Source organism: Macaca nemestrina, chromosome 9 (genome assembly GCF_043159975.1).
Source record: "Macaca nemestrina isolate mMacNem1 chromosome 9, mMacNem.hap1, whole genome shotgun sequence".
Lineage (NCBI taxonomy): Eukaryota > Metazoa > Chordata > Mammalia > Primates > Cercopithecidae > Macaca > Macaca nemestrina.
Genome location: NC_092133.1, coordinates 52989289 through 53001255, shown reverse-complemented (window position 1 = coordinate 53001255; position 11967 = coordinate 52989289). Strand labels below are relative to the sequence as shown.

The following is an 11967-nucleotide window of genomic DNA, read 5'->3' as shown; positions in this document are numbered from 1 at the left end:
CGGCTCGGGGAACATCACGGATCCTGCCGACATGTGATGTTGACCTAGGACACCCAGCTTTAAATTTCTCTCTCTTGTGCTCTTTACCTTTGTTTCTTAAACCAGCCAAGACACTTAGGAAATAGAAAAGAACCCACATAACCATCGGGACCAGGTTCTCCCTATAGCTGACCTGGAGACAAACAAATGTTTCTTTTCACATGCCCCTGAAATGTCAATGTTTTTCATGCAGCAAATTTGAGCAATATGGTAGGAAAAATGAATCTCAGAGTCTATGGATTCTCCAAGGTTTGAAAGCTACTCCTAAATGTCATCATTTTGAGCCCCTAGTCACTGACTTCTGTGATATCACCAGCAATGTTTTCTCACCTCTACATTCTATATGAAAGGAATGGAAAGGCCCATCAGCCCCATCAAATAATTTATACTTAAGTAAACAAAGGGCAGGCTGTCTAATAGAATGTCATAAGAAACCGTTTTCCAAAAAATTGATAGAATGGAAAATTACTCTCATAAACAAATAAACTGTACCAGATGAAGCCATGAAAATCTGAGAACATCAGAGAAAATCTAAGTTCGAACTCTTTGAAGGCTAGCTCACTCATACCTAGGTGTTTCGTGAGAAGATGACAAATAAATGATCTAACAGTAATTCCACAGTGTGTCAAGCTGATTTGCATTGCTATAAAGAAATATCTGAGTCAGGATAATTTACAAAATACAAAGTTTAATTGGCTCACAGTTTTGCAAGGCTGTACAGGAAGCAGGGAGCAGCATATCACATGGCAAAAGCAGAAACAAGAGAGAGAGGAGGAAGCTGCCATACACTTTTAAGCAATCAGATCTTGTATAAACTCAGAAAGAGAATTCTCTCATCACCAAGGAGACGACAATAAGCTATTCGTGAGGGGTCTGCTTCCATGATCCAAACATCTCCCAGCAGGCCCCATGTCCAACAGTGGTCATTACATTTCCATATGAGATTTGGAGAGAAGAGACGTCCAAACCATATCATTCCAACCCTTGGCTCCCCAAATCTCATGTTCTTCTCACATTACAAATTAAAATCCTTTCCTCTTGGTAGTCCCTGCAAATCTTAACTTTTTCCAGCGTCAAGTCCAGAGTCCTAAGTCTCAGATGAAACTCATCTCCTTCTGCTTCTGAGCCTGTAAAATCAAAACAAGGTATTTGCTGCCAAGATACGATGGTGTTATAGGCATTGGGTTAATATTACCATTCCAAAAGGAAGAAATTTGTCCCCCAAAAAGGGATGATAGGCCCCACACAAGTCTAAAACCTATCAGGGCAGTCATTAAATCTTAAAGCTCCAAAATGATCTCCTTTGACTCTAGACCCTGCATTCAGGGCACACTGGTGTGAGAGCTGGGCTCCCAAAGCCTTGGGCAGCTCCACCCCTTTGGCTTGGGCAGCTCCACCCCTTTGACTTAGGTAGTTCCACCCCTTTGACTTGGGCAGCTTCACCTTGACTTTGCTGGATGGAGCCCACACAACTACTCTGATGGGCCGGAATTCAGTGCCTGTGGTTTCTCCTGGCTGACAATACAAGCTGCTGGTGACTCTATCATTCTTGGGTCTGGAGGGCAGTGGTCCCCTTCCCACAGCTCCACTATGCTGTACCCTGGTGGGAACTTGGTATGGGGGCTCTAATCCCACATTTCCCCTTGTCATTGCCTCAGTAGAGTCTCTTTGCAGGGGTTCCACCCGTGTGGCATGCTTTTGCTCAGGCAACCAGGCTTTCCCATATATTTACTGCTATTGAAGTAGAAGCCAGTAAGCCTCCCTTACTTTTGCAAGCTGTGCACCCACAGGCTTAAAACTATGTGAAAGCTGCCAGGGTTTGTGGTTGTGTCCCCTGAAGCAGCAGTCTGAACTATACGTGGGTCCCTTTGAGCTGAGGCTGGAGCCAGAGCAGCGAAGATGTGGTGAGTAGTGTCCTGAAACTGAGAAGGCAGCAGGGCCCTGGGCCTGGCCCCTAAAACCCCTTTTTCCTGCTATGTCTTTGAGACTGTGATGGGAGGAGCTGTCTTAAAGACTTCTGCAATGCCTTTGAGGCCTTTTCATTGTCTTGGATATTAACACTTGACTCTTTTTTAGTCATAATCTCTCTAGCAAACTGTTTGGATTGCAGCCTGTTTGGATTGTTTCTCTACCACAGGGCCTGGCTGCAAAGTTTTCAAACGTTTATGCTCTGCTTTCCTTTAAAACATAAGGTTCAACTTTAAGTCATTTCCCTGCTTCTCTATCTTATTGTTGTTAGAAGCAGCCAGACCACATCTTTAATGCTTTGCTGCTTAAAAATTTCTTCCACCAGATACCCTAGTTTATCACTTTTCAGATCAAACTTCCACAGATCCCAAAAGTATGAACACAGTGCAGCCAAGTTCCTTGCTAGGGTGTGGCATATAGGACCTTTACTACAATTTCTGTTAACTTTCTCATTTCCAACTGAGATCTCTTCAGCCTGACTTTTACTATCCACATCTCTATCAGCATCTCAGTCACTACCATTTTACCAGTCATTAAGAAGTTGCAAACTTTCCCTTATCTTCCTATCTTCTTCTGAGACTTCCAAACTCTTCCAATCTCTGCCTGTTACCCAGTTCCAAAGCTGCTTGGACATTTTCAGGTATATGTATAGCAATACCCCACTCCTGGTACCAGTTTTCTGTGGTAGCCCATTGCTGTGTTGCTATAAAGAGATACCTGAGGCTGGGTAATTTATAAAGAAAAGAGGTTTAACTGGCTCACGGTTCTGCACACTGTACACTACAGATGTAGTGCTGGCATTTGCCTCTGGTAAGGGCCTCAGAAAGCTACAATCATGGCAAGAGGTGAAGAGGACCACTGGGAAGAGGTGAAGAGGATCACTGTATCACATAGGAAGACTGGGAGCAAGGGAAGGGGAAGTGCCACATGCTTTTGAACATCCAGATATCATGTGAACTCAGAAGGAGAGTTCACTTATCACCAAGGGGATGGCACTATGCTATTCATGAGGGATCTGCTCCCCATGCACCAAACATCTCCAATCAGTGCCAACCTCCAACAATGGGAATTACATTTCAACGTGGGATTTGGAGGGGACAAATATCCACATCATATCACGGGGGACTCCCATATTCTAATGTTGAGATCACTGAACTCTTCTAACCAATCTCCAATTTACAAGCTCTAATTATTCTCTGCCAAGACCATTTTAGGACTAACTCTGGACCCACAAGCCATGTAGGTACCTCTCCCTAACTCCCCTCTTTTGAGATACCTTGAGAATGTCCATGGTCTTTGTTGAAACATCAATTAATAAACTTAACTTTGTTCCCTAAGTGTATTTTTTTTGTGGTATTTGACTGATGGCATCTACAAAGTAAAACAGCAGTTTATCCATGCCACTTTTTAGTCTTGAATTTTTAAAGCTTGAGCCCAGTGGGACTAACCTTTAGATCAATTATTTCCATAGGGTAAGAAAGGTCTCAGGGTCTTTCACCCTTACTCAAGCATTTCCCCACATGCATTCTTGAAAAAATTAAGGTATTTAACAGAAAAATACGTTTGAGAAATTTAACACAATATAGTCCATTCATAAAGAGTCACAATTCATGTTAGCACAAACAACTGCCAGAGAAGTCCTGCAGATATTTTTTTAATGTAATATTACCTTTACACCAAATTATGTCACCAATAAAGCATGTTTCTAAAGCAACATCGACCAACTTTTCAGGTCCATGAAAATCAACATCTACTCGTGTCTTTGTTCCATGGAAGTTTCTGAGATTTTTCAGTGTATTGATTCACAGAATAATGTCCACTCTATTCCCACTCACATTCCAGGCATGATCCTCCTTTAGTTTTACACAGGACATTCTGTACAGGTGAGTAAGTAGTCACACTGTCAAACATATTTTGGAGCATTATAATACATGTTGTGCATTAGCTGTAAGCATATTGTGCTTTACATATTTCTTTACAGAACATAATTCATACAAGTAGAGTTGGAAAATTCTAGCCCCAAACTAACTTTAACACAAATATAATGACTGTATTGTAGAATTAACCAAAACACCCACGGAAACTAAATTGAGAATGATGGTATGGTATTATATTAATTTATAATTGAAAACAACAGCAATGAAGGCCTCAAGAAGACACTCAAAATTTATTGATAAAACGTCTTTTTACAATTTTGTAATTTCCCAAAGTTCATGTGCATAGTAGAAACCTTGCTAGGCTGTTAAATGTTGCCAAGACTTAACAGTAAGTTAATGAAATAGGTTCATTGTTAAGTTCTTGTCAAATGCAACTTTCAGTAACCATTCTTACAGTTTACAAACAAATTGGTTTCAGTTCCACTTATAAATGAAAACTCATGGTTTGCAGTAACTTAACTTATAGATACTCTGGCTTTCTTTACCAAAATAATGTATCTTTATCTCCCTTGATTTGAAAATAAAATAAGTAAAAATGAATCATAAAGGCTTTCTAGGGACTTATAATTACTACAGTGCAAACTAGGCTACAGTTAGCTAAAGATCAATTAATGGGTTCAATGCTTCACTAAACTCGGCCAAATGACACAGAGTAATTCATCATTTCACAGTTAGACAGTTGTACATAAATATAACATTTACTTTAACTTAGAGTTGCCAGATAAATGTAAAATTGGGATATTAAATAGTTGTTAAAGGGAAGCGAAAAACAAAAATGGAATGGTTGCTTTCTATAAAGTAGGTTTTGCTGAGACATCACTTTGACAAACAAAGTCAGTTCAGATCAAACTGCTTTTGACTTCTAATCTTATTAAAATGGGAAGCTAAAGACCTAGTATCATTGATAAGTTTCACAAGGCTCCAAAAATGACTTATCACATGAGCCAGGCATTCAAGTGCAGTCCACTTAGTAATGTTTTCATGGCAGGATCTTGCAGGCTTTGAGTGATATTGCCGTTTTCTGGAGTTCTCAGCGATGCAGCTCTTGCACCCAGTTGTAACCAATTTCACTGATCAGTAGCTCAGGCTTAGTTTCACCCTCATAAATTCAATAATTCATTTGGCAGCTGCAAAGTAGACAGATTTTTAAGAAATCTCAGGTTTTTGAAAGAATTAGAAGACTCACCGATTCTTTATTTGCTTCTGGATCCTGACATTAGTTTGGAGATAGGGGAGGATTTACTGTTTCCAAAGTGTTTACAAGGATTTTTATTTTATTATTTAATTTGTACTATTTTTCTTTTGAAAATAAAAATGGTTTTATTCTTATGGTCTGTTGAATGCCTTGGGCGATGTGTTTCTCAGATGTGGGCATTATTTGGACCATGGAGTTAGACTTACCAAACATGAACACAGACATAGGGCATTTTCCTTGCAGAAACATCTACCCCAAATATTGTGGCTGGCAGAGCCAATTGTAATTATAGAGACTGGCTTTGTGACTTTAATTTCTTAAGTGATAAATTTAAATGTGCATATATGTAATTACATTGTCCGAGTTCATTTCATAATTCTTCTACTAATTAGCTGGATAACCTTGTAGACAAGTGTGTAACCCTCTCTGTAATTCATCAATAACTTGGAATAACTTTCAGTTCAGAAGACTAATGATATTAAGTTCAGAGATATAATCATGATAACATATATAAAAGAGCTTAAAACAGTGTCAGGCACATAGTAGAAACTTAAAAAGTGTAATCCCTTTCTATGATTATTATCTTCACTTTTGAATAAGCATATGTCTATCACTTGTTAATTGCTGTTTAATGTGACTATAAGTTGCTCTTTTTTGTTTTTATTTTTTTCTTAATCATGTAATTCCTTAAAACAATTTAAATATTAAAGATAAATAGTGAAAAGTAAGACTTTTTTAATCTCCACAGTGTCCACAGTTGTCATTTCATCCAGTGATATTTTATGCTAAAATCCATTCTTTTAACTTTTTATCTGGAACTTTAAAAGAACATGGTGAATACAAAAGAAATGATATTATCCAAAATAAAATATTACTTACTTGTGTATTGTTTCTAATAATGTTAACATCATAGTAACATCATTGACCACTTGTTATGTAGCAGATATTTTGCTAAGATTACATTTACCAATGCATTATATCACTTTTTGTTGATTACTTATTATATAGCAGGTATTCTTCTAAGACTATATTTATCAATGCCTTATATCATTCAATAATCTCAACAGTCTTATGATATAGGTGTTATCATCAACCTCGTTTTATAGGTAAGCAACTTCCTAAAGGTAACTCACATGGGATTAAACTGTACACTTAAAATTTAGAAGTTTCCAAATAAAATAGAAATCTAAATACATTGACTTTTTAAATTTCAGAGGCATCTTATAGTCTATCTTTGCTTTCTTTCCTTTTGTTTCAATGCTACCTACTTTTTGTAGAGGAGATTACTCCATTGTAGTCTCCTTGCCCAGTCTCTAGCTCACTCTGCACACTGTCAACAGTTTACAATTTCCAAATTTCAACTTTACCAAGAATCTTGTTTTCTCAGCAGGTCTCTCTGATTTCCTACAGCTTAGGATATAAAGTACAAACTACCTATGCTGCCTTTCAGGGCTGTTCTAGGTCTACCTCCACCTTAACTATCATTCTTATTTCTCCTAATGCCTAGAATGACTTAATAAATAAAGGTTACTTGACAAGTTTCTTAATCATATGGCTAAAAAAATTGTTAAAACAATTATTCTTAGACAGTAGACTAAAGGCATTCAACATTTCAGTGTGAGTAATTTGGATAGTGCAAAACATAGTTTCTTGGTGTTTACACTAATTATTTTATTTGTAGCTATTGATGAATTGCTTGAGAATTTGAAAATGTGAACAAGCATTCATTCTGATTAGATGTTTCTTGGGAGCCAGAGCTTTATCATGGATGTTAGAGCCTGCTTTTAGAATTCACAGAAACTCCTGCTATAGTAGACTTTACATAGGGGCCTATTTAAGAGGAATCACATTGGCGATCATTTCTACTGTTGGAATTTTTGCAAGGAATCTTTTACATTTTGCAGATTGCTCTGTCAGCCAATCATTTTCTTTCTGGTAAGTCAATAGTAGCATGTTTGAAAACATAGACATCCTGTTCATCTCTTTTTAATAAGAATGCTTTGAGATCTCCAAAGGCTGGGAATATATTTTATTCATAAATGTATCCCAAATGCCAAGCACATTTTCTGGCATTAATGAGATATTTTTTGAATAAAGAAATTCATGCATTGTTTGCCTACAAAGTAGAATTGGATATCAGCCTCTTCTGTGTGGGCTTAGGAGGATTGCTGCAAATTTCCAGGAACTGGATAATGTTTTGAGGTAAAAGAGAAATTTTACCCCCTTAAAGTCCAGGGACCTACAGGACTACATATAATTTCTTCCAAGACATGCTGGTGATATAACATGTGTTGTACATAAGCATCTTTTTGGGATCCCAAATGTTCACTGGTATATCTCAGGAGAATGCTTGGAAGTGGACTTCTGAGTGGAGTTGGCCAACATAAATCATGCTTATTTTAATTTGTGTTATCTGTGAATCATTTTGTTTTTGACTTCCTCATACCTGATCTTAACAGAAAACCTGAGATTGTTAGAGAAATTTTATAGATCTTAAACAGAATATTTTATGCGTTTTTTTTGAGAGGAGACCTGGAAATTCAGAAATGAGGAGGAAAAATGGAATGTTAGGGCAAGTTCAAAGGAGTAGAAATAAATTAGTAAAACAGGAAAAAATCACAAAACAAGAGAATCTGTGTACAGCCATTGTCTCTGTCTCCTCTCTCTGTTTCCTGTCATATTCAATAGTGCCCTTTTAGTTTTCTTGGCACCTAGGGAGTTCACACATTTTCCTTTATTGTTATGTTAAAGCTTATCATCAGGAAATAGTAAAATTCCTTCATGTCAGAATAATAAAAATCTACTTTCTCTTCAAAGGAAGTTTCATGTTTATCGGGGATAAACTGATAAAGGAATAAATTGTTCCATATGGCATTTGCAGCAATCGTGAACTGGGTGGGAGGAGTATTAGAGGACGCATGAAAATTGACATGACCCAGGCACTTCTGAAACAGAAGATCATAGACAATCCCTGAGTGGTAATATTCCCTTTACTTTGGAAGCAAATAGTTACCTTCCAGAAATTCACTTGACTCCTAAAAGTGGTCCATGAAAATTTCCCTAATCTGTACTGTGAAAATTATCCAAAATAATTACCTCCTCTGAATTCAAATACAATCATAACATAGCAACAATTTAATTAGTTTTGTAGTATAAAGTTAAAAAAAATTCCTTGATCAGCTCAACTATTTCACTCTGGTGCGCATCTTCCTCTATGGCCAGTGGTACTTTGTTCATATCATGCTGTGCAAAGCACCTTATGCTTAGATCATTGTCATTTCTTTGTTCACTAGTCCATGTAAGTTTTTTTTTTGAAGACAGCAATCATGTTATTTTCGCCTCAGGGATGGCACAGACTGGCACATAGGAGTTGCTCAATGAATGCTTGAACAAGTGAATAAATGAGTCTCTCCTATGTGCAGGGAACTATTATCACAGAAAAAGGTGATAAAGATAACTAACACTCCTTTAGCGAATTTATAACTGCTTTGGACAGGCATGACACATCAAGAGGTATATTTACAAAGCAATTTATTTTTATCTCCTACTAGAGACGAAAATTTCTCTCTGTTGGGCTATTTCTTCCTCTGCTCCACTAAATTCTGGTCACTTAAAAATAAGACAAGATTCTCCAGTTGGTAAATAAAATGTTGACGCCTGTGTTATAGTCAAAACTCTAAACTTTATTATTATTATTATATAGAAATTTCTCCTCAGGCCTACTACAGTGGAGTGGTTGTGGAGATGCAAGAACTAGAGCTGCTGGTTGGCAAGGAGTCAGCCTCTTGGAGGCCTGTGGTTACAGCTGAGGAGTGTCTCACTAAAGCCTTTCACATTTTGGAAAATATAATAAGGTCTCAGAAGCTTAATTCCAGTTCAGTGTATTTTTAAAATGTCTTATTTTTTTGAGGCTAAGAGTTCATTGGCTATAAATTATGAATGACGAGAAAAGGCTAACCTTGAGGAAATCTGGGGAAGATAATTCTAGACAGAAGGAGCAGCAAGGGCAAAGACTGGGGAGCAGTAATGAGTTGGGAATGTTTGAAGGAAAGAAGAAAAGTCAGGGTAGCTGGAGTTCAGTGTCTGATGGGGGATGGTATGGGATGGGAGCCAGAGTTTGGAATGGAGCAGATCATCTAGAGTCTGTGGTAAAGTTCTTTTCTTCCATCTGGAATGCAGCAGATCATCTAGAGTCTGCGGTAAATTTCTTTCTCCTTCCTTCCTTCCTTCCTTCCTTCCTTCCTTCCTTCCTTCCTTCCTTCCTTCCTTCCTTCCTTCCTTCCTTCCTTCCTTCCTTCTTTCCTTCCTTCCTTCTTTTTTTCTTTTTTTCTTTTTTTCTTTTTTCTTTCTTTCTTTCTTTCTTTCTTTCTTTCTTTCTTTCTTTCTTTCTTTCTTTCTTTCTTTCTTTTTTTCTTTTTCTTTCTTTCTTTATTGTTTCTTTCTTCCTTTCTTCTTTCTTTCTCTTTTTCTTCTTCCACATTATTAGGGTATTATTGACATACAAAAAGCTGTAAACATTGAATATATGCAATTTTGTGTTTATGGAGATAACTATATACCCATGAAACCATTATCACTGTTAATGCCATCAACTTATCTGTAACCTCCTAAGGCTTTCTCCTGGCACTGCTGTTTTTTGTTTGTTTTTGTTTTCTGTTTTCTGTTCAGAGTACTTACGATAAGATCTATCCTCTTAGAAAATTTTTAAGTATGTATTATTTTTAATAATAGGTCTTATATTAAACAATACATCTCAGGATCTTTATCATTTTTCTCCTCTCCTTTTTTCTTCCTTCCTTCCTTCTTTTCTTCTTTCTTTCTTTCCTTCTTTTTTCTTTCTTCTTTTTCTTTCTAAAATTTAATTTGCAAAATGAAGTCTTTAGAGAGTGTAAGAAGGTTAAAGAGGTGTTCTGATACACATTTTAAAAAGATACATCTGGCTGTCGTATGAATAATTTGGTTGGTATAGAGTGCAAGAGAGAAGGGATGCAGGGAAACAACTGGAGGATGTTTCAGTAGTTAATAAGGATCAAGCAGAGCAGGTATGGCAATTCATTTTGTAGTTCAAAAGTAAGATGCAAAATGAGTTTCCAGGTCTTGGTCTTCAAATAACACTCTCTATTAAATGGAACTGGGTCTCCTTGGAGAAATGGTTGATTTCAGGACTGGGACAGAGAAAGTACAAGAAATAACCTGGAAAACTGTGTGGTAGAAATTAAGAACATACTCCAAAATTGATGGAGACATATCAGAAAGGTATAGAGAAGCCAGCTTGAAATGGCTCACATTGGCCAAATCTAGTACTACCTGAGCATCAAAATAAATGATGGCAGTATCACAATACAACACATTGAATAAAATAGTAAGACACAAATGCATTGTGTATGTAATAAGAAAGTATACAAATTTCGGAGAAAGGAAATCTCTTTAAAGTAAAATGCCAACCAATAAGCAACATCTGCTTTGAGAGGGTTAGTATGCATTCATGCATTCACTAATGGCAAACTTGTGAGGTATCAGTGGATAATTTAATGGAACAGAGCTCTCTTTGCTATAAAACTTTAGCAGGAAAAACTATGTAATAATAAACTTTTAATTTTTTTCTCTCTTTCCCTTCCTTTTAACAGAGTAAGCAAGATTGAGAGTGAGAACAAGATTCATGCTATAAGAAGTAACTTTCCCAAGTAAAAAGTTTTGAATCATTATAGTCTTTTAATAAATTGCAATAAATCACAGTAATTATCACTTGTGCTAAAAGTTTTTAAAATCATCTATTTGAATCAGCCAAATAGTAATGTTTCCACTTGCAAATGAGTGAATTATCAGTATAAAATTGTTTCTAACTGAACAGGGATCAGGCTTTCAAAATTGAGTTTATTGACAAAAATTAATAAAGATAATCTAATTTTGCCTAATGTACTTTTATGCATTTAGTGACCATAACAAATAACTTGTTATATCAGGCCTGAGGCAGATATTTTATAATAAGTTTTTATTATTATGGTTATTTTGTATTATAATGTAATTTTATTACATCTTGGAATAAATATAAAATTAATTTTCTTAGCAATTTCCCAAAAAACAATTTTGCTGATACTAATATAAGAGTGATATGAGTTCCTTATGAGTTGTTTACCATAATTGTTCTAGTAATTATATTATAAATGTTTATTTTCAAAGACTTTTTCATTTAACAAATAATAGCATATATGTTTTACCCAAGCAAAGAAAGGTTGTAATAATGATAAATTGATAGCCAAAACAAATCTTTCAGATTTAAGGTTTCACTTTCAATGAATATATTAGGAGCATGAGGAATAATAATTTACTGTAAACTCATCAGTAAAGCACATCATTCACAATTGCATTTAAATTTTAATTGCGTTCTGCAGGATTCCAGAAATTAAGTAGTTCACTAAACCAAAGTACACCTTTCCTCTCTTCAGCCACTAACTTTTCTATTCTTTGCTAATATATCTTTGTGATTCTTTTGCATTGGGGAAAAATTATTTTTTTTTTAGAGTATTTAGAGTCCCTTTAATACCACTTAGTTATTTTTTACATGTACGACCAGTCATTCTAATATGATCTGAGAGAGGTATTTCAGGAGGTCTGTAAATTTTGTACATGTATATAGGAAGTGTATTTTTGTTTTCTTACTTGCTTTCACTATTTCTGTACTGTTAGAGAAATTAAAAAGTTGTTGCATCTAAACGTGTGGACAGCGATTTATAATAATGACTTACTTATGAATAAGCTAACTCAGGTATCTAACTGCCTGTTATTGCATTAAAAAATATTTGTACTTCAAAGGCAAATCTTTATTGC

At 36.0% G+C, this 11967-nt stretch overlaps 1 long non-coding RNA gene across 2 annotated transcripts in view; it reads right to left on the bottom strand.

Annotated features, from left to right (window-relative positions):
* Positions 1-738: 738 nt before the first annotated feature.
* Positions 739-11967, bottom strand: part of LOC139356233 (uncharacterized) — a 58248-nt gene continuing 47019 nt past the window's right edge. For both annotated transcript variants that reach the window (XR_011607768.1, XR_011607767.1), the window contains exon 4: positions 739-1166. This is a non-coding gene — a long non-coding RNA (uncharacterized lncRNA). The remainder of the gene's footprint in view (positions 1167-11967) is intronic.